General features: G+C 36.0%; 1 long non-coding RNA gene across 1 annotated transcript; it reads right to left on the bottom strand.

Annotated features, from left to right (window-relative positions):
- Nucleotides 1-795: 795 nt before the first annotated feature.
- On the bottom strand, nucleotides 796-26,594 carry LOC112444205 (uncharacterized). Its single transcript, XR_003032454.2, has 3 exons — nucleotides 26,171-26,594; nucleotides 7,976-8,074; nucleotides 796-1,369 (listed from the first exon to the last, which is right to left on the bottom strand). It is a non-coding gene; the product is annotated as an uncharacterized lncRNA (long non-coding RNA).
- Nucleotides 26,595-27,936: the final 1,342 nt, after the last annotated feature.

Here is a 27,936-nt window from a genome sequence, read left to right as displayed (position 1 = left end):
ACTGGGAGCTAGGACTCACTGCTCTGCCCAGCTTTATGAGTGTCTTATAGCATATTGCTAGCACTGGAAAAGATCCAAATTCAAAATAAGGCTTCTAGTGAATGTGTTTCCCTTTTGCACTGGCATAAGGTGGGAAAAAAATCATAATTTGAACCATCACAGGGAAAGTCTTGTACAGATAGGGTACCCGTGTGTGTGTTAGTTGCTCAGTCCTGTCCAACTCTCTGCCACCCCATGGACTGTAGCCCGCCAGGCTCCTCTGTCCATGGGATCCTCTAGGGAAGAATACTGGAGTGGGTTGCCATTTCCTGCTCCAGGGGAGGGTACTCATACTTTCTTTTAAAAAGGAACATAGAACTTGGCAAATGTTCAAGTACTAAATATTTGGGGGGTTAAAACATACACTGTTTTAAGATGCCTCTGTAATATTCAATAATACCATTAGTATTGTCAAATATGCAGCAAGGCAAATTAGATTAATTGATAGAAGGAAAATGACTCAGCTGCTCCTTTCTGTTCTGCTCTAAGGGCTTCCAGGGGTCAGGGAACAAAAAAAAAGAAAAGAAAAACACAGAGTCCTGGTGTGATGATCAGATATGCGGAAAGAGATTATAAGGGTACTGGGTGGGGTGCTGAGTCACCCTGGTAATGGGTTCAGATGATATTTTCAAAAAAATAAAAACAAATCAATTGACCAAAAATGACAGCAGCAGTTGAGTCTTGACTGGAAAGGAATTGATTTCCAATACATTTATTACCAACCATATCCCATCAGTGGAAGAAAGGTTGGATCTAAGTATTTTCTTCTATAAAACAAAAGGGGTCAGATTAAAAGAGGAACAAAATGAATTTGTATCTTTTCCTATTTAGTCACTGTATCAATAACTCTGCAGGAAAAAATAAAAATAGCCTGTGTGTTTCACAAAAATCTCCTACTTCCATTGAGTTAAATTATGCTGAAATAATTACAATAGGTTATTCATTAATCAACTATTCCACAGGCCATTTTCCAATAATTCATTACCAGGGGACTAATTTAACAAAATTAGCTTTCTTCACTTGAGACACCAACTCAGGGAAACTAAACTACCAGGCTAAACTACCAACAAGAGGTCTTGGAATTTAAAGAACTAGAAAGTGCTAAGTTTTCCTGGGTTGTTGACACTTCTCAGAAATGGAAATGTCAGTCACTCTCGTATTTTCTATTTCTGGCTTTATGAAATTTATTTTCCAATCTGCATTTCCATCCTCATTGCACATCTGATATATGTTCTTGTATATCAATTAAATGTATTTGTCTTTCTCCTGAACATGTTACCTGAGATGGTCTAACTATCATCACAGGTGTGTTGGGGAGGCCGGTCTTCACCTGGGTGGAAATGATAATGATTAAAAGGATTACTAAAATTATACGACATTTTACCTCCTATATTAGACCATTTTGTATATTGACTAAAAGTCCAAACACACATTAATAACTTGCCAGTGTTCCTGTAATTAGTAACACAAGTAAAATACAAAATTCATCTCTTTTTGAACATACAGTATGTTCATTCAACACATATATGTTTAAGTATCAAAAAGTTTTATTGGTTCTGAGGATATGAGCATGAACGTGAAACTTTTCCTTCCTGTGTAGAGTTTACGTGAACTTTTGATATTGAATTAGTTTCCTAATTTGTGGTCTCCATGTTCTTTTTTCCCTTCACAAATCCTTCTACCTTATATTGACAGAATCGAGTTTCTAAGAGTTTGATAGAGCACACATTCCCTCACAACCCAGTAATATCAAGTGATTATGTTATTAATCACAACTTGAAGTTCAACTGTCTTTGCTCAGTATGCACAACTCATGGTAAACTGCCTCCTGTATTTCAGACATCCTTCTTATCTATTCATTATTAGAATGAATAATTCTAATATTAGAATTATTGCCCCAAAGTATGTTTAAAATATCCCAAGGATGCCTTAGTGGCCAACACTCATCTTCATTAGCCTCCCCCTTTATCTATGTGAGACCAGTCCCCAGCCCTCAGCTCAGGCCTTCCGTCCCCCGAGTCCTTCCCTGACGCCCACAGTCACGTGAGCATCTCGCTTTCTAATCTGCCATAGCAATTATGATTTGTATGGCTGCTGGGACGTACATAGATTCCATCACTATTTTTTTCCCATGTGTGTGTAACTGCAAACAGATTGGTAATTCAAAGAAGAGTTTTACCACACTAGTGGTTTACTACTAGTTTAACGATCACAATTTGTAAGGAAACATAATTTATTAAATAAGTGTATAAAAATACTTTGCTTAATTGAATACTTCCTTGATTTACCAATTCTACTATTTACTATAGATGTGCCAGGTGAGGTGCCAGAAGGTAGGTAAAAAGAGACCTGAAAGCAAATGATTCCTAGCATTAATGAGTAACACCCCAATAAATGCATAATGTTCACAGTGAGTTACTCATTGTCTGTGACTTGCTGAATTTTGCCAATATGTTTATTTTTATATTATACTCAAACTAAATGTGTATTTCATAAAGAATTGTCTCTAAAGATTATATTGTTTAAATTAGTAATTTACAGAATCCTTTTAAAAGAAATCTCAATTGTAAATGTAATCAATTTACTAATAGATATTCTTGCTCTGTCCTAAATATATGTAGTCTCTCTCTATACATCCATCAAGAGTCTGCCAAAAAATGAGAAAATATCAAAATGCAGGAGGATATGAAGTTACATTCTCAGGGGAAATTCAAGATATGACAGACAAAACAATGCAATTATGAAAAGGAAAATAATTTAGCAGAAATCCAATAAAATCTCAGTAGTCATTTTTGAATTAACTTGGGAATGGTATCAGGTAGAGAAGGAAACATTAGTATTTAGTAGATATATTAAAATCCATTCAGTAATAAAAAGAACACACCTTAAATCAAAAAGAGAAAACTAATAACTTTGAGTCAATTACAGTAATTAGATGGTGTTGGGAAGAAAGTGAGAGTCTAAATGGTGTCCCTTCCCCCATTGCTGAACAAACTCAATTACACATTTTTGTCTCTATATAACCGTTTCTTCCTTTATATTTTTATGTTTCATCTATTTCCTCCAATTTCAAAATACATAGTTGTAAATTGGTATTCCTTGACATTTATTGGATCGGTTTATTACATATGTTTCAGCACAAAGGCAAAAATACATGATCAGACATTTCTTGATGGCTTTCTTTGTGAAGAATACTGGTTCTATGAGAGTCTTGAATGCTATTATCTACAGATTATTTTGGAATCAAAGTAGATTAGAAATGGAAACATAATTTAGATGCCACTGAATTCATGTCTTTAAATATATTGGAGAACTAAACTGAATTGAATTCCAGATGTTTTCACAACTAGAAAGTGAGTCAGTACAATCCGGTTTCTTTTAACAGGATACAGACCAATTGCCTATAAATTCTTGTTTTAATTTACACACTGAAAATTGCCAGTAAGTCTGTATGAATTTTGAAAATTCACAGACCAAAACTAGTGCACTGTTCCACTATTCAGAATTGCTTTGTTGTTCAGAATATATATTCTCCCTCTCTACATATTCTTTCCCTCTCTCTAAACTACAGGAGAAACAGGGAGGCATATTATGAGAGTAAGTCTTTACCTATCGTATCTCAGGGCACGATTAATAGAAGTAATTATGTGTAGTAAATTGTTTAAAAATTGGCTATTTTGAAATCACAAGGCAAATAATGGGAAAAGAGCAACAGGTGTCTAGGAAATTAAAAATGTGCTTAGTTGCTCAGTCATGTCCAACTCTTTGTGACCCATGGTCTATAGCCCACCAGGCTCCTCTGTCTGTGGGATTCTCCAGGCCAGAATACTGAAGTGGGTAGCTAGTCCCTTCCCCAGGGGATGGTCCTGACACAGGGATTGAACCCGGATCTCCTGCATTGCAGGGGCTTCTTTATTGTCTGAGCCACCAGAGAAGCCCAAATTAAAAATAGTAAATATTTCATCCAATTTTATATATCTGGATAAAAGAAATGCTTTTCTTTGAAAATAGTTTAACTTATCAACACAGAAGTTATTAAAGATAGACCGTAAGCAAAGAATTATCATATACATTGTGAACTTTATGAAACAAATACCCAGGGTAAACATTTTAAGAGGAAGATACATTCAAATTGTCATCAATTTGCATCCCCAAATTAACTTACATAAAATGCTAAGAGAGGAAGAAATGGTTTCTTTTTTTGTAACAAAGTTAACATTGTATAAATAAAACCCAAACACCTTAGAATATTTGTAATTATATATGTTGATAAAAATTTTTCCTAGATACAGTAACAATAAAAATTTCAGATTACTTGAGGTCATTTATCTATTTCCTCAGAAATTAAGACAACAAATATTTAGACAGGAATGCATAAAAGATTTCAAGGTATTACTTCAAATCACAGGGGAAAAATGATTATTTATCCAACAATGCAGAGAACACAGGTTAAATTCCTGGACTGGAAAAATCCCCTGGAGAAGGGAAATGGCAGCCCATTCCAATATCCTTGGCTGGAAAATCCCATGGACAGAGGAGCCTGGTGGACTATATTCCATGAGGTTGTAAAGAGTTGGGCACGACTGAGCAACTAAACAGCAACATGGCACAATTTGGTATTATTGAGTAAAAAAAAAAATTCTACCTAACTCCTTAAAGTAGATAAACTCCAGACTTAGAAGATATTACTTTGCTATTTAATGTATTCATGCAAGGACACTTACATAAACTTTTACACAGAATAATATATCAATTCTGTTTTTGGTCTGCATATACATTCTCCTTATCCTTGTATAATTATGTTTGTTTTGGGCTCTGCCTTCTGTTTTTCGTCTGTTCTACATAGAAAAGCAATGCTCATCTATCTCCTGTGTTCACTAGGATGGATGTTTCCATATTTTCTCTGTTGCCCTCCATAGACAAATATGCATATCATATGAAGGGACTATTTGCATGCAAGTTTCCTTTTTTAAAGACTGTTTCTATGTCTTGCTTTTCTCCTTGGTAACACCTCATAGAAACCCCTGTAAGTCTGCTAGTTGACAGCTGACTTGTCTGTTTGAAGGGCTCTGTTGCTGATGGCAAATTTTGACACTGCTTCTAAGAATTTCCTTTTGTATTTTTGTTTTCAGCAATTATACTGTAATATCCTTGGCGTGGATTTCTTCGTATTCATACTGCTCAGGAGTAGTTGAGTTTTTACATGTGTTATTTGTATCCTTTTTCACCGTTGAGGGTTTCCTTTTGGTTATTTTCTCTTGACCTGTCTGCCTTTTCACTAATTTTTCATTCTTAGTAAAGATAATAACCCTGGTACTTAAAGAACTTTGATAACAAAGCCAATATCTAGGTCCTCCGGGATCACTTTCTAATACAATTTTTTCTCTTATTTGACCTCTTTTGGTACTGTACTGGCCTGCCTTGTTTTTTAATGAAAGCCAACTATTTTGTGTGACAAACACGTAGAGATTCTAAAAGAGCTTATGTTTCTCTAGAAGAGCATCACTCTTTCTTTTCTGTCATGATTTCTCTAGGATTAAGATATCTGGTGGCTCAGATGGTAAGGAATCTGCCTGCAATGCAGGAGATCCAGGTTGATCCCTGGGTTGGGAAGATCGCCTGGAGAAAGGAATGGCTACCCACTCCAGTATTCTTGCCTGGAGTATTCCATGGACAGAGGAGCCTGGCAGGCTACAGTACTTGGGGTTCCAAAGAGCCAGACAGTACTGAATGACTAACATATGTCATGTCATGAGATATCTCAAGTCCTGGTGAACTAAATAGGTTTTGGATATATTCCAATACATTTTTTTTTCTTCTTTTGATCCTTTCATAGGAAATTTTCTACTTTTTTCCTACTTACATGTTTTCAGAGGGGCAATAATTTTTCACAAGTAAATGGATCATAGCCAAAAAGCAGGTGCGACCTTAATTTTGGTAAAATGGGATTTCTGCCTTTTATATTGGTGGATAGTGCTGTGCTCAGTCGTGTCTGACTCTGTGGCCCCATGGACTGTAGCCCGCCAGGCTCCTCTGTCCATGGGATTCTCCAGGCAAGAGGACTAGGATAGGTAGCCATTCTCTTCTCCAAGTGGTCTTCTCAACCCAGGGATAGAACCCATCTCAGATGACCTTTAATTTTATAAAATGAAATTTCTACCTGTTAGATTGGTAGATAAGTAATGGGAAAATACATAACTGAAAGTTTCTCTTCACTCTCAATGGCTGCATATAAATTGGTAAGAACCTTTTATAGTATGTTTTTAAAATATACTTGAAATTCAGGATTATAGATACCTTTCAACTCAGAACTACTTTCCTTTTCTTTAGATATCTTGACTTAAAACGTACTCACACACTACTTTAACATTGCACATAAATAATTTTATTGTGACATTTTAATAAATGTAAATATGACTATTGGCATAAATATTGATAGGTGTCTGTATGAGCACATGATGGATGAGTAGAAATACATAGAGTATTTACTTTATAAAACTAGGTATAAAATTAGATCTTTGGATTATTTTCACAGTACCCAGCTTACACAGCACACAAAAATACACATACTTAATTGGGGTTATTGAGGTTATTTTCATATGAAATTATAAAAGACCTAAAATAAAGCTTCTTCAAGTAAGCCAAGCCATTTGTATTTAATACTGTTGATTAAAAGCATGAAATTGATTTATTCTAGGTAAAGTTGTTGACCCTTTATTGGGAAATTAAAATAAATATATAATTTTTCCTTTTTCCTTCTGCTATGTAGCCTCTTTCTACCTCAACATTCAGTGGCTCTTGATACTCTTTATATAATTCTACAGTATTAATTTAGTCTCTATGGAGGCAATCCCTTTCATAAGATTAGATGGAATCACATTCATGAAGAAGATACATGGGAATGAAGGCATGTTTTAATATAATCAACCAACAAATTTCATTTCTGTATAAAAGTGTTAGTTCCTCAGTTGCATCCAACTCTTTGCGACTGCTTGGACCATAGACTTCCAGGCTTTTTTGTAGAACTCCTTGTAATATTTTTCTACTTTTTTTTGGATTTTAAATTTCCCTTATTTTACTCTTCATCTTTTCAATTAATCCAAACAGGAGGTAGAATAAAAACATTGTAGTTATGGGAGGACGGCTTAAGAATGAGGGGATATATATATACACATACAGCTGATTCATTTTGTTGTACAGCAGATATTAACACAATATCATTAAGCAAGCATGTGTGTCTGTGTGTTAGTCGCTCTGTCGTGTCCGATTCTTTGTGACGCCGTGGACTGTCGCCTGCCAGGCTCCTCTGTCCATAGAATTCTCCAGGCAAGGATATTTGAGTGGGTAACCATTCCCTTCTCCAGGGGATTTTCCCGACCCAGGGATCGAACCCAGGTCTCCTGTGTTAAAGCCAGATTCTTTATCCTCTGAGAAACCATCAGGGGAGCCCAAAGCAATCATGCTCCAATGAAAAAATTTGTAGCTAAAAAAAATCATGTAGAAATACAAATCACTTTTCAGATTGCAAAGGAAGGAAACATTTCAGAGACATCTACCCCTAATTGTTAGGAATTCACTGTCTCAATGTTGCACTTGATGATAAATAAAACACGAAATCTTGAGTTTCACTGAAATAAAATTCCATGCATATTCTGTTATAGAAGTCTGAAGCAAAAAGGCATAGTTAACATTTAAAGCTTCCTCGATATTGAATTTTCTTTCTCCTTTAAAATACTACTGCTAATGTGTATGTTCAGTATTCCTACAGTGGAAACTCAGATTTTCCTGCATGTTGACAGTGGTTGGCTGATCAAGCAAATCAGTTCTAAAGATCTGAATGAATTAAGGAATCCGTGGTTTAAAATGAACCTGTTCATCATATATTCTATTTTCGCTTTTACTTTTACACTATTAATTGTAAAATATTAGCACTTACTTTTGAGGTCATAAAAGTCAAGGATCTCAGAAGAGGCAGCTTCCAGCAGGGATGAGGAGCCAGTCAGATGTGTCTGTGCTCAGCATGAGGCTTCTTCAGCTGCAAAATAAAATGAATCAACCATAGAATCCACGACAAGCTAATGGCTATGACTGTAGTGGTCAGATGACGTTATCTCTGCATAATTAAATTTTTAATTAAAGTGACATTATAAAATAGGTGAACATAAAAATTATAAACATCAAATATTGTAGTAGTAAAAAGACAAAATTGGTTGCCTTACTTGCTTATTTGCAGTTTATTTTGAGTTTCTAAGATTATATCATATATCATAGATAAGGAGATATTAATGCATGGGCTCTTTTTTTAATATTTTTGAGATGGATGCTTATTCTAAAAAGGGTTAGAAGCATGCACATTATTTTACCTATTCCTATAAAGCACTTCCTTGTCTTCTCATAAAAAACCTTGGTCAGGTAATCAAGTTTAACAGCAACACTGCTAAGCTATGTTGACGGCATGCATGTGCCCTTGGTATGAAGTAAAGGGAAAGGTTTACTGGTCATCTTCCCAAGTTCTGTGACGTCAGTCTAAACATGAGACAAACATCATGTAAGTTCTAACTGAGGTACATTCTACCAAACGCCTGACTACTTCTCAGAACTGTCAAGGTCTTCAAAAACAAAAAGAATTTGAGAAACTACCAGTCAAGAGACATGGCAAACAAATGCAACGCCTGCATGGGATCCTGAAATAGGTAAAGGACATTAGGGAACAACCAAAGGAAACTGACTAGAAAATTAAATGTTTAGAAAAGCGTTTCCTTGTGCATTGGTTCATTTAATCCTCCTAGCTATGCTATGTTGTCGATATTATTTAGTTTTGCTTTGGATAGACAACTGAGGCTTAGAAAATCTTTGGCCTCTTTCTTAACAACATCACTCTAGTATAATATTGTGGAAAATGGACTTGAATCCATGTGATTGATCATGGGTTCTTTGTTACACAACCCGGATCATGAAACGCCACCACTATGGGGCCATTGGGTATTAGACAAGATTTTTGAAACATTTATTCAAGTTTCTTAATGATGTGTGCAGTGTTATCTATTGGAGTCTTAACTAGGTAGTGCTAGGTTTCTGAAGAAGAAAATATGGTATAGAGTTTAAATGCTCAGATAGGGGAGTATGTTTCCTAGATTCAAAGTCCATGGTAACACTTGGTAGCTGGACAACCTGGCCAAATTCTCTGTGACTTTTTGCTCTCTTTTATAAAACTAGAGTAATAGAATGACATATATTTCAAGGATATATTGATAAGATTAAATTTTATATATTTAAAGTATTTACAACAATTCCAAGTGCATAATCAATGTCCAATTATCATTATTTATAACAATTCCTTAATACATTTATCAAAGAGAGTCATCAGATTAATTTGGGTACCTGTAAAATTATTAGTTTGGAAATCTTAAAGGACTATATAGATGCTATAACAGATTAATGTGATTTAAAAACACAATTACATAATTAAACAGTCCAAGATATAGCGTGGAGTGCATGACAAGTTTTGCCTCATAAACCAAATGTAGCCCTTGCCATCTGATGGAGAGGATAACCAAGAAACCTTTGATTTCTCACTGAAGTAAATACCTTATGAAGTTTAAGAATAACTCTATACTATAAAATTTTGATTGTGATAGTCCTCTTTTCAAAATTATTCAATATTTAATATTGCATTAGATTATAGATGACCAGCTGGCATTTTCAGTAAAGAGGTTTCCAAAAGATTTTAAGATTCTCACAGATGGTCTGCATTTCCTTCATTAAATTCTACTAGTATCTGCACAGCTTATTCCAGCCACTTTATGTGCCATTAAGTAGACATTTTGGGTAAAAATTATTAGGCATTTAGTGGATTAACCTTTCATATCCTGTTCAACATGCCTCCAGCCTGAGATGTTTCCAGACCTACCATGGCTTACACACTCATACATGTGTGATTTTATCTCCGGGAAATAGACCCCACAGTAGGATTTATGAAGCAAATTCATATGAATTTATAATTTGATAAAACTGTGCCCAGTTACTTGAGAAAACATGGCAATTATCCACACTTTTATTAGCAATTTATGTGACATTGTTTTATTTTCTACAGTTTTATTGTTCTCTTTCTTCCTCTTCTATTCCACCAGCCGGATCTGGCAGGTGAAAATGATAATTTGCTTTTATTTGAATCTGTATGTTACAGATTACTGGTCTGGTTAGTACCTTTTTTGAATCTGTATGTACAAATTACTGGTCAGGTTAGTACCCTATCTTATTTTGAATTGATTATTTTCTGAGTAACATTTGCCATCCTTTACTTCTTCTTCTTCTTTTTTTTTTACTTTATTAAAATTTACTCCTCTCGTTCTTGCTTTCTCATTCTTATCAGCATGTTAAAGTTTTAATACATACATTATAAGCAACACACCCTTCGTCTACAGCTTCGCACTGACATATTTAAACCACCACCTGCACAGTGGATTGCTGGTGGGAAGCTGCTGAGCAGCACAGCGGGCTCAGCCCTGGGCTTTGTGATGAGCCAGAGGGGTGGGTGGGGAGGGGTGGAGAGAGAGGAGGGTGTGAACTGATGGCTGATTCACCTTGGTGTAAGGCAGAGACTGACACCACACACCACAAAGCAATCATCCTCCAGTTAAAAGTAAATTTTAAAAATAAAGGGAAAAAAACATTCTTGCCTGCTATAAATTTGACATAGGTTTTAAATGCAATATCTTGCATAAAACAAAAGTAGTTAATGTTTACATCCGCATATCTGTTAACATTTTCCCTGTAAATTAGAGATTTCTTGCTTAAAAATATGCTGTACACTTTGGAAGTATTTTAATTTTTTCCTATTCCACCTAGAATTTGACAAATTAAATTATGAGCATTGATATTCTAGGAAGTTAGAAATTAATTGCTTTCATATAGAAGCCAATTTTATCTGCAGTATTTCTTAAATAAAACAGGTATTTAATCCTCAATTCATAGTAACATCTCATACGAAACTATCATAAAATAAATGAGTCAATGTCTACATTCTATCTTGTTTTTTTTTTTTTTTTCTTTTTCCCCTCCCTGTGGCATTCAGTGATTTAAAGTATAGTTTAGTGTCTGCTAGAATTAAACCTTTCTTTATTCACTGGGTTTGGGTAAAATTTTAACTCCTAGTCAATTACTTAAGTTCTCTGTGCTTCATGTGACTTGGGAAAAATCAGAATAATGATAGCAGTCCTTCATAAGGATGTTTTGATGGTTAAATGAAACAATACAAGTGCATGGAATGGTATGGAATCCATTCCATGGATATGGAATGGTATCTGGTATCAGGCAGGCACTAATTACTTTTAAAATATATGCATGAAGTTTTGGCTTCCCCCAGTTATTGGTGACCATCAGTGATTTTGTGTTGCTTTTCACCATTTACCATTTCATGCTTATGTTCTTATATATTTGAGAAAGGAGATTAAATTTTATTTCTACATTTAATCAAAATATTGACTTTTGTTTTACAATCAGTGTATTTTTCTGCAGCTTATATTGAAAACCCATAGTGGTTTACCTGAGTACTGATCTGAACATATTTTCTGTCTGAAAGCACAGTTAATATTTTGTTTTTCAATTTCCCTCCAAGTTTTAGTTTAACTACATATCATCTGCTTGTAAGGCAAAATGTTTTTATTGTTGATGCAAAACAAAACATGCAGCCCTTTCTTTAGTAGAGGGGACACACACACACTTTCAGTTTCCAAATATCCGTATCATAAAGGCAATTTGAAAGCAATAAACCATCATATGCCACAGAATAATAGATGCAAAATGAACAGTGTTCTGAAGCATCCTCTTCTAATGCTGAGAATTCTGTTCTGTTTACATATTAAATTTTCCTTTTCCTAATGTTAGATAGAAGATATACTGTGGTGTTGGGAATATTATCCACGTAGAGTGAAGAAACCTTATTAAACTGGTGAAAACACTTAGCTATTAAAAGTTTGGTATGTGTTCAGAGATACTATAAAACTATTGACATGCGTTTACCTTCATTTACATTTGGTAGAGGCTGATTTTGTTTTATAAGTGTGTATACATGTATGTGAGCGTGAGCGTGAAAACCTAAGAACGCTTTTCACACATTTTTTGCATTAATTGCAGGGTTAGAGAAGGTGACAATGGTAGAATCCACAGCAATTAAGTTGACTGGATAAGCTCCCAGTTGTAAAGGATAAGAACAAAATAGCACATTGTCAACAATTTAGAAACAGTTACATTAAGTATGAATTTGTGCATGAAAAGGAACACATATCTGTATGAATATATTTAAAGCGCTATGCTTTGCCCTCATTTCAATAAAAGCATAATAGTTATGTGTGATATCTGTGAGTATGTCAGGTCTAAGGAATCTCAGACATTTTGTTCAAGCATGAAGAACGGAATAGAATAAGATGCAAAATACTAGCTTATGTCATGACCATTAAAAAAAAAAAGTGAAAAACGATATAGCAAATCATTAAGGGATCCAGGAATGAACTAATAATCTCCTAGGAAGAGACATTCTTCCAGCAGCTCCAAAATTGTATATATTTGAAAGATACAATGGGAGAGATGGCGAGAAAAATCTCATTCCAGATTTTTACTCAGCAAGTCTCATATTCTTCCTGCAGAGAGGAGTGTGAAGGAAATCCTGGCCCAGCAGCTCTATTACTCTGGGCTAGATTTTTATTATCATCATTCCTTGGTGGGCTCCAAGTTGAACATAAATCATGAAAGGAGCTCAATGAGTTGGCGAGAAAACAGATTTTTCCCGCAGTATTTATTGCCATTCCAGTACTATGGAAATTGTATGTGTGTAACAGCAGATTGAATAGTCCTGCAGAGGTTTGAAGACATAGGTAAGTGATAGATAATAAATTTTATAGATATTTCCTTCTGTGCATTCGAGACTCACTTTTGAGGCTCGTGTGATTTCTTCCATAACATTTTGCCTTAGTGAACTTATTATTTTTTTTTTCAGGAAAATCCAAAGTAAATAAAAATTAAGCTGTCACAGATTCACAGCTTTTCAGAATTCAATATAGCTGAATCTTTCTAGATTCATAGGTCATTTCTTCACTATTGTTGAGTCAACTTGGCCTCCATCCAAAGGATTTCTGAATCTTATTTCACTTAGCAACACTGACTGTATTTTCCCTTTATTGGTTTTGCACATACCCTACATCTTAAGATTATCTTATGGTACACAATTACTCTCAGAAGAAAGGGGTCCAAAAAGTCAGGTAAGGGTTCAACCGAAGATCAAAGGGAAGAGGCAAGTAGAAATTAAGCTTGAATTTTAGTGCCAGGTGCCTGAAAACCAAAGATGAAGGCAGCAGAATGAATCCTGACTCTGTGTCAGCCTTGTGAATATGAAGATCAACAGCAACAGGGAGGGCACGGCACTGCCTTTACGTAAGGTTCATTATGACAATTAGGATTGAGCAACAATCATACAGATGTATATGTGATCTAATTCAGATGCCAGGAAATTGAGCTTGTAGGTATAACTGTAATTGTTTTCTAAATGCTGTCTATGATGTAATGATATATATTAATACCACATCTAACGGAAATCAATTTTATTAGTAAAAAATTAACCAGCCCTATAAATGTTTTGACCTCTGTATTCGTTTCCTATAGCTTGTGTATCAAATTACTACAAATTTAGTAGTTTTAAAAAAAGTAGCAATTTATCTTAGAGTTCTAGAGGTCAGAAGTCCAAAATCAGTGTTGTAGAAGAAAGTCAAGATGTTTACAAGGCTGGCTCCTTCTGGAGATTCTTAAAAGAAATCCTTGCCTTTTTCACCTTGTACAGACTCCTCCATTTGTTGCTTCCTGGCCTGCAAACCCCTAACACTCTATCCTCTCCTCTTTTTATCAGGTCTACTTCTGATTCTGACCTCTTGCCTCTCTTCTGTAATAAGGCTTCTCAGTCTACTGGACACACGTGGATAATGTGGGCTGCTCTTCCAAATTCCTTAACGTAATCACATCTGCAACATGCCCTTGGTCATATAAGATGAACATTCTTGGGTTTCAAGGACTGGGATGTGTACATCTCAGGAAAGGAGGTCTTATTCTGTCTGATTCAAGCACCTTCTAGGTTTATACTGTTGTCCTGTCTACTAAAGGGAATAAGAAAAATGTTGTGATCGTCAAAGAACATGAATGCACATGAAAAAAAAAAATGCCTACTGTAGGTCAGTGGTGGATTAGGGCTTTCCCAGGTGGCTTAGTGGTAAATAATCTGTCTGCATTGAGGAGACCTGGGTTTGATCCCTGGGACAGAAAGATCCTCCAGAGAAGGACATCACAACCCACACTAGTATTTAGGCTGGAAAATCTCATGGACTGAGGAGCCTGGTGGGGTACAATCAATGGTGGTGGATTAGGGGCTAGCTGGAATCCTCTGGGGAAGACTAGAGAAAGCATTGGGAATAGATGAGCCCTGATAGAAAAGAATCAAGTTGGAGAAAATAGTAAAACAACAAAAAAAATATTTCTAGAAAACAGGAAACCTGGCTAAAGGAGCTTGTCAAAGGCAGGAAAGAGAAGTGCTTGAGGAAGGAATTAATGATTTATGAGGTCTACAGGATGATGACACGATTATGAAAAGCTTTTTATGGGATCCTAAGACCTTGGGTTTCTATCTGACCACTCATCAGTATCATCAAATACCTCTAAACATCTCTGATATCATGATTCTTTATCAGGTCTGCTTGGTACAAAGTGGATTCTGAGCATAAGTAATACCATTTTAAAAAATGTACACTCAGGCTGAAAAGCATTTTGAATTTCTAAAGACTTTAAATTTTACCCAAGCACAATGGAAAACTAAAGAAAGTTCAGATCTGACATGGTCAAATGTCTATTTTCAAAGATAAACGTGGTGGCTGCATGCATGTTACACTGGACTGCACAAGATCAGAAACAAATATTTAGACAGCATCTGTTATTTTAAATCAGAAATTGCATGGACATTAAGTAGAGTAATGGCAGTTTTCATCCCTTCATGTGGTTGATGGGTATAGAAATAAATGATGGTTAATGGATAATAAAAAGTTTTGAGTGATGCTTTGGGGGTGAATGTACAGGACACAGTCTTTCCTGTATGTAATGATTTTCACATTTTGATCCTCAGTCCTGACTGATTTCTTAACACTAGATGTTTTTAGGACTTCTGCAATTGAAGGTCATAGAAATATTTCAGATTTAGCACAAAGAAGATAAAAGTCTTCATTAATGGCTATCCCTTCCTCACTGTCAACCTTACCCTTTGTTTATGTGGTAAATTTATTCTTCCATTTGTTCTGGGAAGATATTTTGGAATTATCCTTACTTTTTCTTTTTCTTTCCCCTTCTCCAGGGGATCATCCCAACCCAGAGATCAAACCTGGGTCTCCTGCATTGTATCCTGATTCTTTACTGCCTGATCCACCAAGAAAGCCTTTTTTTTTTTTTTTTCACTCTAGCACTAAGCCAGCAAAAAATCCTGGTCTCTATCTCCAAACTATTTCAGAATGTCATCACTTCTGAAAAATTCCATCATGGCCACTTATCTTAGTTGGTAAGTGACTTTCCATTCCAGGAGCTCCTTCATAAGAATCAGAGAAATTCTTCTAAAATGGAAGTAAGGTCTCATCACTATTCCTGCTCAAAACACCCCCATTGGCTTCTTATTTCTCTCAGACTAAAATCAGGTCCTAATTGACTGATGCCACTTTTTTTTGTTTACCTGAAACCAATCAGCAAAACACATTTATTAATTCAATCAAAGTGTAAAAATATAAGGAGGATTTCTATGAGCTTCCTCTATCTGAAACATGGTGATTATAAAGATGATTTGAGGCACATAGTAAAGGATATTTATGGATTGAAGGATTAGCTGACCTTGGACATGCATACTTGAAGTAGTTAAAAGAAATATGTTCACCCATTTTCTCTATCTTGTATGCTGCTGACTCTGCAAACTGGTGAGAATAAACAAACAAAATTACCCACTATGTAGAAGTTAAAAGTTGCTGAAGATGGTAAATGGAAATACATTTTACTGTGAATAACAGCAATTTACTAAGCAATTAGCAATAGGCAATAATGTCAATCACTACTAAGATGTAATTTTTAGGATCAGGACTTGACTATTATTCTAAATTTGAATCAAGGAACATTTTACAATTTTATGGTGTTAATTATTTTAACGCCCAGGGATATTTTATGGAGTAAGATGGAGAAATTAAAAAAAAATATTTAAGAGTATTTTGTCATTTAAATCATCCCTTTATTTGCAGTCATAAAATCAGTGAGTTATTGTTAGGATAGTCAATCTCTCAAGTACAAAGATGCTATAAAATATTGAACTCTGAGACGTGTCTAGGAAAATTATTGAATAAAGAAGTCAAAAGGTTTATGGAAAATGATCTTTTGTTTATAGTCAAGGGAAACATACATTTTGTACTTTCCATTGCTGTTTTACCAGGGATAAAATATTCAGTGTAGCCCTGTAAAATATATTCTTAGAGTTATAGCTAAAATGGCTAAAATGACTCAGAGCTCTAAATACTTCAGGGTATGCTTAAAGGAAATTATTTGGTGTAGTTTTTTTTCCCTCTGTTTGTAAAACTATATTGTGATGTAGCTGAAAAGTAAAATAGAAATCACAATTTTAAGAAGAAAAACTACATATGGATGTGAAAACTAAAATTAGCTCATCAGTTCCCCTGCCATACAATTAACTGAGTACTTACATTAATTAAAACCTTCCTCTTTCAAATCTGAAGTCCGCAATGAAATCATGGGCCCCCCTGGAGGAGTTAGCTATGTGCTATAAGCTGGTGAAAAAAATGTTAATATGATTGATGTACCTTTTTTTGTATCTAGTTTTGGATGATTGCTAAATTGTGCTTTTATCAACAAACTTTCTGAATCTATGTATTTAACATCATTGGTCATTTTTGCTTTGTTATATGAAAACATTTTTAAGGGAATAGGACTCTTACTATTCCCAGCCCAAAGACTTCCATTTTATTCCAGGTTTGAGTACTTTTCCATGGCACCATAGATGGTCCTGCATTGGCAGGCAGACTCTTTACAACTGTACCACTAGGGAAGTCCAGAACTCCATACGTAGTATGTATTAAGATGTTCTTGCAGGAAATGGATGGATGCTTTCCTAAAGGAGTTCCTGAAGAGAGTTTTAACCTAAACTCAAGAAGGTGGAACCAGACAATTGTCTCATCTAAAGTAAAAAGTAAGATCTCATCCAAAATAAACCAGAGATTGCTTAGCTTTAGGAAGGGCAACTTCTGGCTAGATCCTCCAGCAAAAACTTTTCACAGAAAAATGTTTACCATGTAATATTTAAAGGTCTGAGAGTTGTAGGTCAGTTAAAAGTTACCAGCCTCTAAAAATAATACTTTCCATTTTTAGAATGGTCAATCTTATTTCTCAGGAGTTGTCGAGGTGATCATTTCAAAATCAGGTCAAACGTGTTATGTCCTGGTTCAAATACACTCCTACATTTACTGAGAAAAGGGTGAAAGTGAAATTGGCTCAGTTCTGTTCAACTCTTTCCAAGTCCATGGACTATACAATCCATGGAATTCTCCAGGCCAGAATACTGAAGTGGGGAGCCTATCCCTTCTTCAGCGGATCTTCCCAACCCACAAATGGAACCGGGGTCTCCTGTGCAGGCAGGTTCTTTACCAATTGAGCTATGAGGGAAGCCCTAGAAAAGGATAAGCCTAAGTTATTAATATGACTACATTACTTTCCAGATCTATGTTTACTGTGATTGTTTTCCTCTTTTGGTTTACTCTGGGAAAGTAATTTTCTCCTAACTTAACTCATTTGTTGTTTTGTTTTTTCCAACACGTAAGAAATTTTTGCACGCCGTGTTTTGGCATCTGTTCCTCCCACCTGCGATGTTCGCTAATATTATCCAGCTCTAAGAACCAATCACCTTTTCAGTACATTTGTGCTCAGTCGCTTCTGTCCTTTCCGACTCTGCAACCCCATGGACTGTAGCCCACACCAGGCTCCTCTGTCCAAGGGATATTCCAGGCGTGAATACTGGAGTGGCTTGCCATTTCCATCTCCAGGGGATCTTCCTGACCCAGAGATCAAGCCTGTGTCTCCTGCGTAGGTAGGTGGGTTCTTTATCACTGAGCCACATGGGAAGCCCCATCCTCTCAGTGAAGACTGTACTGTTTAAAATTTCCATAGTGCCCAGTCTGTTAATTCTGTTTTGTTAGGTCTCACCACTAATATTCCATAAATGTTTGCTCATCAGTTGCTTATTACCTTCATATTCCTTTATAATATAAGCTCAAGGAGGATGAAAAGTCATTTTTATCCAGTTCTATATTCCAGCCCTTCTTGAAGTACCCAGTCCATATTTATTTGTTTATTCAATTAATTAAAATTGAATAACAGCATTTGCTTGTTGTTCTTCTGTGTTAATACTTTAAGCAAAGTATTTTGACTGAAGTTTCTCTCCAGTTTACCTGCTGTGTGAAATTGAATACCTCCACTCCAAACTATATACATGGTTTGGGGAGGCTATGTCAATATTGAAAGGCTAATCACTTCATGGGAAACAGATGGGGAAACAGTGGAAACAGTGTCAGACTTTATTTTGGGGGGCTCCAAAATCACTGCAGATGGTGATTGCAGCCATGAAATTAAAAGACGCTTACTCCTTGGAAGGAAAGTTATGACCAACCTAGATAGCATATTCAAAAGCAGAGACATTACTTTGCCAACAAAGGTCCGTCTAGTCAAGGCTATGGTTTTTCCAGTAGTCATGTATGGATGTGAGAGTTGGACTATAAAGAAAGCTGAGTGCTGAAGAATTGATGCTTTTGAGCTGTGGTGTTGGAGAAGACTCTTGAGAGTCCCTTGGACTGCAAGGAGATCCAACCAGTCCATTCTAAGGGAGATGGGTCCTCGGTGTTCTTTGGAAGGAATGATGCTAAAGCTGAAACTCCAGTACTTTGGCCACCTCATGCGAAGAGTTGACTCATTGGAAAAGACTCTGATGCTGGGAGGGATTGGGGGCAGGAGGAGAAGGGGACGACAGAGGATGAGATGGCTGGATGGCATCACTGACTCAATGGGCGTGAGTTTGAGTGAACTCCAGGAGTTGGTGATGGATAGGGAGGCCTGGCGTGCCGCAATTCATGGGGTCACAAAGAGTCGGACACGACTGAGCAACTGAACTGAACTGAATTGAAGCATTTGCTGGAGAAGTTGCCTCCGGGATGTGGACAGTCTCTAAACCACATTCTGTTGTTTATGAGTGACTGACAGTGTGGAGGTGACCATAGAGAACCTTAGGTTGCTTGGTTCTTGTTTTCCCCTTTTCACAATCTGTGTTTCTATGAACAGAATATTGTGTTCAAGTTAAGCTCGGTTTTAGATAGCACAGTCTTTACTGAGAAGGTGACTGATTCATGTCAGAGAACAGCGCAGAGAGGAGGAGGGCATATGCCAAGACACAGAGTGCAAGCAATTTCTTACGTGTTCAAAAAACAGCAAAAAGTGCTTACAAGCTAAGCTCAATTAGCTAAACATAGTATAGCTAAATTCTCTCACACTTTGTCATGGACACTGAAATAGCTCTGTAAAACTCTCAGGAGAAAAACCATTTTCTAAATTTTAGACATTTTACACCTTTCAGCAGGCAGCGCTCTGTCCTAATTTCCCTTCCCCTGTTCCACTCTGTGCAAAGCCCTCCTGCTTGATTGATTGGAATTTCTTCCTTATCATCCTTTCTCATTTCTAGCTACCTCCTCTCCATGGGTGACCGATGTAATGAACTTGATGTGTATCATTGAAATTCTGTCCTTGATGAGTACTGTAGTTTTTGCACAACAAAATTTATTAAATCTATCAGTGCTTCTTACTGTGTATCTGATACTTCTAGCCACTAAATAGCATCTCACAGTGGGTATGTCCCTGGCTTTAATTAATCACTCTAGTGATGGTGGACACCTGAGTTGCCCCATTCACAACCACCCCTGTCACAAATACAGAAAGATCAACTTCTTAAATGGACCACCATGAACCTATCACTATGAAAGGGGTTCTGTTTAAAAGAATCTATTCAAGGGATATTAAGGAAGATTTAACTTGGGAGTTTTGAATTAATGTAATCAATCACTGAATCAAAATGATCAACAAATAATCAAATGATATTGTCTTGGTATGAGTAGAAAGCCAATAAAAGTAGAAAGCCAAATAAAAGCAGGAGAAGAAAAATACACTTGGAAAATTTCTTTGTAGAAATTTCCAAAGTTAATATTTGATGTTGTAATGGTCAAAGAAAATGTTCAGTAATGAGACAAGATCTGTGACTCAGAAGTTCAATCAATCACAAGAGAAAAATGTGAAATCAAATCTATGACTATAAAAATTATAAAATATCTCATTTAGCAAATGGTAATGAAAAATTACTTATCTCTAGACCAAATGTCTATTGAAAACATTCTGTAAAAATGTCTACATTGCTATGAAATGGTATGCTTAAATTCTTTTTTTTTTAATTTTTACTTAATTTTATTTTTTATTTTTTAACTTTACAATATTGTATTGGTTCTGTCATATGCTTAAATTCTAATTAGAAAATTTGTTTTAATATTAAACATGCATATATGTGTGTATATATAATTATTTCTACACACAGGAATTAATTTTTTTAATTTGTAGAAAAATCAGTTTTAACTATGGTTAATCATAAAAATAATTTAAATTTTAGTATAAATATAAATGTTAGGATAAATATTTTCTTTTATTTCAACATTCATTTTTACTTTCTAGGACATCAGAGTTAAATGTTATTTAAATCTAATAGTTTTTCCAGACAATTTTCATGTAGATAATACATTTTGCAGGTAACTATAGATATATTCTACCCATTAAACAATACAGTGAACATCTTAAAATTATGTTATGGTATTTTTGCAGTTATGCTGAGCTGACATATTAGAATAGTATGTTTGATGGCTTGAAAATGCTTAGTTACAGCTACAAGGAAAAGAAAAACACTTTTTCAGACTTGTCAGAAATATTTTCGATGAGATTTGTAAAAAAGTGAAAAGTTTGACATTTATTCCATACATTTTGCAAGAACACAAAATATTTCTTGAAAATAAAAACTATCTTGTCCTGGAATTATATATCCAAAAATAAAACAGTTAAATAGAAGCAGGGAAAAAAGAGATTTATTTTAAAATGAAATGCTAAATTTGTCAAGTACCCTCTGGTAATCTTACCTGAAGGAAGTCACTTCTAGATTTATTCAAAATGTAATTTAGAACATATTTATAAACTAAATAAATGTTTTATATATATGTGTGTGTGTGTGTGTGTGTGTGTATATATATATATATATATATAGTATAAAATATAAATGTAAGGGAGAAGAATAAAATGTCCAAAAATTCTGAACTCATAAAGCAAGCCAAAGAACTGTGTGGCATTCTGTGACCATATAGCCATTCAGAAATTATCACTATTCCATACTTTATATCTGCTATCCTCTTGCTTTTCTTAAGAGTTTGGCTTTATGTGTGCTTCCTTATGCAATATACCATCTGTTTTTTGCCTATTCTAATACTTTTTAAAATTAAAAAAATGTTATTATGTGTTTTCTTCTATATGTTGTCATTGTTTTTCATCATACTCTGATCAATGTTTGAAAAATTAAAGCCCATTGATTTTTTTTGCCCATATTTAGCAGAATTTGTATAATATTTGTTAATAAAGAATGAACATTTATTCAAATATGTACTTGTTTTTGAAATATTCTTAATATTTTTAATTTTTGTGGATTCTTTTTGATTTTATTGATTAATGGGAGATTTATATTTTAATGCCTCAATGGGATAAGTTGAGGCATTAAAGCACACTCAATGAAACACGGATCTTAATCAACATAAAGATCATTAATGATTCCTGTATCACAAGCCAGGGGCAAATATACACCCAGGATCCTCCTTCAAAGGGGTATCAATCTATATACACAGTTTCCAGATAATGTCCATTTCTCTCATGCTGTGATACCTTTTGACTTTCAAGTCATAGGTAAATGTTTAATGCTGGTTTGAAATGCTTTCTGAGAATTGAATTTCTTTCAAATCTTGTTGTTTGGGGGCTTCCTGATTTTTTTACTACATCAGTCAAGCAGATAGGAAATATGCACGTGACTAAATGTCCATTCTCCATCCATGTGTGCTATGTTGTTGCTTCAGGTATATCCTACTCTGTGCAGTCCTAAGGACTGTAGCCCGCCAGGCTCCTCCTTCCATGGGATTCCCCAGGCAAGAATCCTAGAGTGGGTTGCTATTTCCTTCTCTAGGGGATCTTCCCAACCCAGGGATCAAACCTGCATCTTATGTCTCCTCTACAGGTGGGTTTTTTACTACATAAGTAGCCCTGCCCACTTCCAAAATCCATAAATTCTATATACAATGTAGAAAAGACAATCTCTTCAATAAGCAGTGCTTGGAAAACTGGACAGACACATATAAAAGAATGAAATTAGAACATTATCAAACATCATATACAAAAATAAACTCAAAATGGATAAAAGACTTAAGTTTAATGTCAGACACTGTGAAACTCTTAGAGGAAAATATAGGAAGAACTCACTTTGACATAAATTGCAATGATATCTTTCTTGATCCACCTCCTAGAGTAATGAAAATAAAAACAAACATAAATAAACGGGACCTAATGAAGGAAAGTTATGACCAACCTAGATAGCATATTCAAAAGCAGAGACATTACTTTGCCAACAAAGGTCTGTCTGGTCAAGGCTATGGTTTTTCCTGTGTTCATGTATGGATGTGAGAGTTGGACTGTGAAGAAGGCTGAGTGCCAAAGAATTGATGCTTTTGAGCTCTGGTGTTGGAGAAGACTCTTGAGAGTCCCTTGGACTGCAAGGAGATCCAACCAGTCCATTCTGAAGGAGATCAGCCCTGGGATTTCTTGGGAAGGAATGATGCTAAAGCTGAAACTCCAGTACTTTGGCCACCTTGTGCGAAGAGTCGACTCATTGGAAAAGACTCTGATGCTGGGAGGGATTGGGGGCAGGAGGAGAAGGGGACGACAGAGGATGAGATGGCTGGATGGCATCACTGACTCGATGGATGTGAGTCAGAGTGAACTCCGGGAGTTGGTGATGGACAAGAAGGCCTGGCATGCTGCGATTCATGGGGTCACAAAGAGTCAGACACGACTGAGTGACTGAACTGAACTGAACTGAACTGAAGGAAACTCAAATGCTTTTGCACAGCAAAAGAAACTATAAGCAAGATGAAAGGACAACCCACAGGATTGGAGGAAATATTTGCAAACAAAGCAACCAGCATGGGACTAATCTCCAAAATACACCGACAGCTCTATGTCAAAAACAAAACAAACAAACAAAAAAATAGAGGACATAAATATACATTTCTCCATGAAGAGATACAAATAGCCAAGAGACATATGAAAAGATGTTCAACATGACTGATTATCAGGTAAATGCAAATTGAAACTGCAATGAAGTAATTATCACCTCACACCAGTCAAAATGGCCATCATCAAAAAAAGTCTACAAACTATAAATGTGGGAGAAGATGTGGAGAAAAAGAAACCCCCTTACACTGTTGGTGGTAAATTAAATTGGTACAACCACCATGAAAAACAGTATGGAAGTTGCTTAAAAAACTAGAAATAGAACTACAATATAACCCAGCAATCCTACTGCTGGGCATATATCTAGAGAAAACCATAATCCAAAAGGATCCGTGCACCTCAGTGTTCATTGCAGCACCGCTTACACTAGCCAAGACTTGAGGCAACCTCATGGACAGAGAAATGGGCACAGATGTGGTACAGACATAAAATGGAATGTTATTCAACCATGAAAAGACTGAAATAAAGCCATTTAGAGCAACATAGATGGATCTGGAGATTATCATACTAAGAGAAGTAAATCAGAGAAAGACAAATACCATATGATATCATTATCTAGTAAATAAAACAAATGAGCTTATTTACAAAGCAAACAGACCTATCAATATCAAAAACAAACTTAACAAAGAGAAAATGTAGTTGGAGGGATAAATCAGGAGATTTGAATGAATATACACATCCCAGTATACATAAGATAGACAAGAAACAAGGTCCCGCTGCACAGCCCAGGGGACTCTCTGTTCTGTGATAGCCTATATAAGAAAAGAATCTAAAAAACAGGGAGTGTATATATGTATGAATCACTTTGTTATATGCCTGAAACAAAACATTGTAAGTCAACTGTAGTTCAATAAAGTTAAAAATAAAAAAAATTAAAAATCCCAAATTCATAAATTCTGTTTTTTTCAACAGATGGTCTTGTCACATTAGGTGTTACATCTTAAAATTCTTATTTTTTGTTTCACTTTTTTTTTTCCAGATAAGATTTTCCAATGAATAGAATTCTGCCTAGCATTATATTTCCATATTTCCAAGAGCATCTGGCCTGAGTTTTTCATCACCTCAGTGTTTCACAAGGAAGAGAATATCATAGACTTTGATGCTAGCATTTGGGGTTAGGTGAATTCTGAGATCTGTAATGTATTGAAAGTATCTTTTCAAATATGTTGGTAGTGTATTTTGAAGGACAGAAGTTATTACTCTTAATGTGTTTGCAACCTCAGCCTTTTAATTTTTATTCTCTTCTGTTTTGGGAGCTTGACCTAACACCTATGTCTTCCTAAAGTGGAGATGATTTGCTTTAAACTTCTGTTAATCCGCCTGCACTGGATGCCTCTGCCTTCTAGCCTAAGAGCAGAGTGGGGTGCCCAGCTTATTGTCCGAAGTAACGTGGGGAGAGTGAAGGCAAGAGGGATGTGTAAGGTGACGTATGTGCACGGGGCTCAGAGGACACCAGGGAGCATGTTCCGTTGTGCCAGCTGCCCAAGCACAGCCAGTTGTGACTCTTGATGACACGGCTTCCGTCATTATATCACTATGGCGCCAGAGTGCCACCCCGACAGCAGAGACAGAAATCTTTTTTCTGGTTCTTTCAAGACTCTGACTTCTGTCTCCTCTGGAGGCCCCTCAGTATCACTAAACACCAAACCACTGAGCAAAACGCCAGTGATCGGACTCATGAAGCCCCACAGGCTCACTGGAGATTGAGAAACTAGATTATTGACCAAATACGATGTTTAATTTGCTCTGTACCAAACATCTTATACTTTGGTTTTAACTAATCTCAGGCTTATTTGTATAGTTAGTGCTGGACTTGATGGGGACAGTGCTGTTGGCATTACATAATGGATATATGTGTTTTATTTTAAAGTGTTCTTGCATGACTCAAAATAATGCACTTGAAAAATGTTCATCAAGTATTTTGCTTATACAGTGAAGGTCCACTCATTACCATGCACAAATGAGCTGTATCCTAATTCCTGCCAAATCTTTGTGTCTCGCTGAGCCCATCTCCAACTGTGCTGCACAATAACCCTTCTTTTATAATTAAATATTCCCCTGGAAACACCAGCTAAAGGGCATTAATATTTAATCACTTCATGCCCTATATTTTTTATGTTACAAAAGCACTCTACAAGTCCAAGAGATTATTTTTCCTTTACTGGAATCTCAACTGAACTCTCAAAGCTCTCTCTCTCTTTTTTTTTTCTTGTAGCTTTGACTAGCCTACTTGTGACTGTGAAAACCTCCTGTTACTTAGACACTTTCTTGTAAATCAGGACTCAATATCACCTTATGATAAGCTCGTTATAAAAGTGTAAAGGACTTTTCTTTTTCATTTCTCAGTCAGCTCACCAGAAAACCTCATTTTTTATGTTTTGTGTTTTTTTCCCATACAAATGATTTCCCATCCAGTTAATGCAATGACTGGGCCCACATACGGGATGGTTTACACTGATCGCATTAGTCCAGCACCCAGTAATGAGACCTCACAAGGAGTGAGACTAGTTTCACCCATCATGCAATATTGCCGTATTCTAATATCCTGGGGAGATATGTCAGAATTGCTGCAACTATGTTTGATGAAACACACAGTTACTGGATGTCTGCTACTGACACAGCGTGCCTCTCCCATGCCCCTGCTCACTTTGGGTACCTGTGGGCCAAGAGTCACATTCCAGTCCTTGCCTCTGATGTCTGCAGCCCAGTGTCCAGGAGAAGGATGACTTCTGCCAATTCCTCCCTGGTCCAAAAAACATAAAGAAGGCCAAGCACCGAAAAACTGATGCTTTGAAATTGTGATGCTTGAGAAGACTCCTGACTTAGACTACAAGAAGATCAAACCAGTCAATCTCAAAGGCAGTCAGTCCTGAACATTCACTGTTAGGATTGTTGCTAAACTTGAAATTCCAATACTTTGGCCACCTGACGTAGAAAGCTGGCTCACTGGAAAGGACCTTGAAGCTGGGAAAGATTGAGGGCAAGAGGGGAAGGGGGGGCAGGTCAGAGGATGAGATGGTTGGATGGCATCACTGACTCAATGGACATGAATTTGAGCAAACTCCTGGGAGATGGTGAAGAACAGGGAAGCCCGGAGTTCTGCAGTCCATGGGGTCACAAAGAGTTGGAACTGGACTTGGCAACCACCACAATGTCAGGAAATACAGATTCATCAGTTTTCACTTCACAGAGAAACCAGTACCAGAGGAAAATATAGTTGAAATGATAACAAAAAAGTGTTGTTTTTTGTTTTTTGTTTTTTTAAGAGAACTATTTAAAATTAATGTAAATCAAAGGTATTTCCTGTTGATGTTTTGTAGTTTGGTATATTTTTCCTTTCCTTTTTTTTTTCTTTTTGAGACTGAATTCAATTTCTTTAAAAGGCTTATAAATATATTATGTTGCTAAGATATTTTATTTTACTGAAAGATAACATCAATTACCAATAAATTATGTGATATCATTTAACTAGGTGTTTTTGTAACTTTGAAATGTAATTTCAGTCTGTTATCTACCACATGCTGCATCCAGATTGATTTTAGGAATAGAGGTAGAAATATAATTTAAGAAAAAATAAAGGTCTAATAAGAATAAAGAGCATTTATTCACCAGGTGTGTGTGCTTAGTCACTCAGTCATGTCTAAGTCTTTGGGACCCCACGGGCTGTAGTCTGCCAGGCTCCTCTGTCCTGGAAGTTTTCAGCCAAGAATACTGGAGTGGGTTGCCATTTCCTACTCCATTATTCTTCCCTGATGGCTCAGCAGTAACGTATCTCCCTGTAATGCATGAGACACAGGAAATGAGGGTTTGATCCCTGAGTTGTAAAGATCCCTGGAAGAGGAAATGGCAACCCACTCAGTATTCTTGTCTGAAACATTCCATGGACAGAGGAGGCTGGCAAGTTACAGTCCATGGAGTTGCAAAGAGACACAAATGAGAGAATGAGCAGCACACACTCCATTATTCACCAGGAAATCAAGCCAAATAAGAAAGGAGTAATTTCACTTTCAATAAAATGTGTTTATTTGCTAGCCTTAAATTTTTACTTGTGAAAAGCATCAGAGTCATGGAGACTCAAATAAAAGAAAGAATATCAGTAACAGACGACTGTAACTGTGACTCTTAAACAAAGCAGCAACATGTACTCTTTAAAAAATATGTGGTATACCTCGGCCAGACAAAGCCAACACACTTTTGGAGTAATGGATTTCCTAGGGATGGAATAGGGTCTGTGAGTTTCTTTTGCATGGTTTGATACCAAGAACTGAAAGTGAATGTAGAACTGATTGAGAAGATGGGTGGTCCTTTATACACTCCAGAAAACTTTCAGAAAATAAGAAAGAGGCTTCGAGTTTTACTTATGTTGAATCTTGGAGATTTGTCCTGACTAAGATAGACATATAATGGCATACACATACAGAT

The sequence above is a fragment of the Bos taurus genome, chromosome 24, assembly GCF_002263795.3.
Source record: "Bos taurus isolate L1 Dominette 01449 registration number 42190680 breed Hereford chromosome 24, ARS-UCD2.0, whole genome shotgun sequence".
NCBI classification, from domain to species: Eukaryota; Metazoa; Chordata; class Mammalia; order Artiodactyla; family Bovidae; genus Bos; species Bos taurus.
This window is presented reverse-complemented; position numbering and strand designations above follow the sequence as displayed.